The sequence below is a fragment of the Heterocephalus glaber genome, unplaced genomic scaffold (genome assembly GCF_053883595.1).
Source record: "Heterocephalus glaber isolate CG9 unplaced genomic scaffold, H.glaber_assembly_v1.0 deba00000331, whole genome shotgun sequence".
Taxonomy (NCBI): domain Eukaryota; kingdom Metazoa; phylum Chordata; class Mammalia; order Rodentia; family Bathyergidae; genus Heterocephalus; species Heterocephalus glaber.
The window spans coordinates 42,379,271-42,382,718 of record NW_028258142.1 but is presented as its reverse complement, the minus strand read 5'-3'; the positions used below and the strand labels follow the sequence as shown (position 1 = coordinate 42,382,718).

Below are 3,448 nucleotides of genomic sequence, written 5' to 3'. Positions count from 1 at the left end.
TACACACACACACTCACGCACACACATACACACACACGCACACACATACACACACACGCACACACATACACACAAGCACATTTTTAAATTGTTTTGTGTCTCTCTTCCTATAATCTTTGACCTCTATTTTATTGGGTAAAATTCCTAAAATTTCCACCTCTTTCTTTTATTTTTATTTTTATTTTTTTATGTTGAAAATAATGTGTTTTTAGAATTAGCCAGCTGGACTCAGTTTAGATGATCCCAATTTTGTTGGCAACATCCAAAGCATCATAATCAGGAGCCAGGCGAACGTACGCCTTCTTCTCTCCATCAGGCCTGATTAGGATATTGACCTTGGCCACATCAGTGTCCTAGAACTTCTTCACAGCTTATTTGATCTGGTGCTTGTTGGCCTTGACATCCACAATGAATACGAGTGTGTTGTTGTCCTCTATCTTCTTCATGGCTGACTCTGTGGTCAGGGGTAACTTGATGATGGCATAGTGGTCAAGCTTGTTTCTCCTGGGGGCACTTTTCCGAGGGTATTTCGGCTGCCTCCGGAGCCGCAGTGTCTTGGGACTGCGGAAGGTAGGTGACATAGGGATTTTCTTCTTTTTGTGGCTGTGGATGTCTTTCAGCACTGCTTTCTTGGCTTTCAAAGCTTTTGCTTTGGCTTCAGCTTTGGGAGGGGCAGGAGCTTCCTTCTTCGCCTTTGGGCACCTCTTTTAACCCAAAATAATCTTTTCTGAAATTTTAACCTTTTTTTCCTCAATTCCTTCTCTGGTATAGCAGCACCATCTAATTCATTCTAAAGGGAAAAGAAAAGCTCACTTACCTTGTCTCAGTACTTCTCATTTTACTTTTCCTCAGTTTTGTATAGGGCCATGCATCTTTAGTATTAATTGTCTACACTACATTTATAATCTTAACGTCATGGCCAATCAGCCCATTACAATCTAACTTGCACGTCAAGCATGTCAAGCACGGCACATTATCTTGTGTAATCAACAGCAATGCCAAAACAATATGGGATTTTTCAGTCTATAAATTCTTCACTCTGAGTCCACTGGTAACTCGTGCAAACTGTACTTCTTTGTGTAAACTTAGGTATTTTACTTTTTGTGATCCCACCTTATTTTGGATATCCTCTGGCCTGCTCATCTGTTATTATTCAGTGACAAAGCCACGTCTTCACCTTCTCCTCAAATCTGCACAGCCACTGAATTCTTTCATTTTCATTCCGATATCTCAATGGTTTTCCTCTTTGGTGTGCATAAAAATCAACTGAAGGCTTGTTACAAATTCACATTCTTGGACCGGAACTGGCAGTTTGAACTAGAAAACTAGAGACCTTTCTTAGCCTCCTTCCTCCCTAAAGTGGTACCATTCTCCCCCACATCTGCCGACCTGTCATGGCAGCCCGATAGTTGAACTTAGGTCTGAGGAAGTGCCTTCACTCATTGTTGTCTTGACCACTGCTTAATTGGTTTAAACAATGGCTCCCTTAATGTCACCTCTGGAAATATAGCAGTTGAAACACTCAAGAGGATTTTTTAAAATTAATAAATCTTTGCCAAACTTTTCTCATTTTTTTCAAAATTAATTTTTAATTTACCTTTTAAACACACTAGAAAATATGTAAATTAATGGTTGTATCACACAAAGGAGGAGTGCTGACTTAATTTTCTAAAGCCCAAAAGAATTTAGCTAGGATATGTATTGCTAGGAATTATTGAGGATTTCATAAAATAATATAAAGAAAAATAGTATAATTTTAATATGTAATTATTATGCTTGGTGAATTTAATATGCTACATAGCTAAAATCAGTGGAGGTGGGTCCATGTTTTATGGGAATTGAAGCTTATAAAAATGTGGAAAGCCTCAAAGAAAGCAGAAAAGTGTGAATACAAAATTGTTATGGGTTTCCCATGGACAGCGGATAAAATTGAGGGTCCAGAAGTATTGCCTTTATGATCTTTTTCTGTAGACATATTTTCAATCTATATCCCAAAAATACATGGAAGCTGTAAATCCTGTTATGTATTAGAAATTTAGGCTCAGAAAGATTAAATAGTTTTTCCAGAATTTCTCAGCAAGAAGTGTTCAAATTGAGGTTAAAATGCAGGCACACCTAACTTGAGATTCTGTATTCCTAATTCCACTACTTTACTATGCATCCATTCCAGGACACAATTAACCAGTAATATCTGAGAATATTTACTGATAATGATAGTATCCTTTTCAAAAGCTGTTAGCTCACCATTATAGTATCTCACTACAAGATTTAAAACATTCTTCACACTAAGTTTCCAGTGTAGCTCTTGCTGTGTATCTACGTAACACAGAATGTTCTTCTTCAGGCTGAATTAATACTCTGTCAGGTGCAGGCACACTCGTTAGCTAGACCAAACCACTCCCCAGTGTGCAGGCCAATCCTCCTCTGTGCTTTGTCCAACTCTATCTAGGTACACTCATGATTCATGACAATTTTTCTTCCCCGTGGTTTTCTAAAGCCATGTTGACCTGCTCACTCAGTCTTTTTGCAAAGGATTGGTAGCTACTCATTTACCAGTTCCAAGCTTCTCCTGTGTATGTAATCAGGCAAGGTGAATGAAACAGCTGTTTCTTCCCTCTGTTGTTGCTACAAGACAGTGCCTGTTCCCGAAGAGAAGGCAGATAGGAACCTGTAAAGACCAGGCTGGCCAGAAAGCTTTGCCTCTTCCCATGAGTCATTATACATTTACATTTTCCTTACAATATTGTCAACTAAATGAAAGAACTTAGACTAGTAGTTTATTTTAATCTTCAAATTGTAAGAAATCCATTTGCCAATCTGCATGTTAAATTCATGAGTCCATAGGATTAAGCATCTTTTTATATATTTAACTCACATCTCTCTCATCTGATTAGGTATCCTGAGGACTTCCAGAGTATACTTTCCTGGATATTTTGGTATAAAAAAATAAGAGTATTTGAGTCTGGGATGAAGGGTTAATCATCTCACCTGGGTGACGGCAGAAATCCCTCTGAGGTTTCCATTACCTTCAGCTTTCATAATCTTATTTCCTCTCCTCCCTGTTACTTTCTGAACCCATAGATCTGGTGATCTGCCCATGCTGAATCAAAATCCACACTAGTACAGAACATAATGGAGATTTACAGCCTTTGTCTTTCAGGCCCAACAAAGGTACCAGAATCTTTTGATCACATTACCTTCTTCCTTTTAAATGTCTTTGCAGAATACTTTCTGAAAATGGAAATCCTTTATCTGAGATCTAGAGATCTTAGCTTAAACTTAGTGACCCTTTAAATATGAATAAGAGCCTGTGTTGAATGCTACCTTTTCTTGTATTTGCCTGGTCTACTTGACTGCATAATACTTTATGTGCTTGAATAATTTCCATTGGTGCTTATGAAAGTTTAGAGATATCATTACTCTTCTTTCCTTTTTTTCTCTCTTTTTT

General features: G+C 37.9%; 1 pseudogene; it reads right to left on the bottom strand.

The window, feature by feature from the left end:
• Positions 1 to 213: 213 nt before the first annotated feature.
• On the bottom strand, positions 214 to 3,099 carry LOC106010296 (large ribosomal subunit protein uL23 pseudogene; annotated as a pseudogene).
• Positions 3,100 to 3,448: the final 349 nt, after the last annotated feature.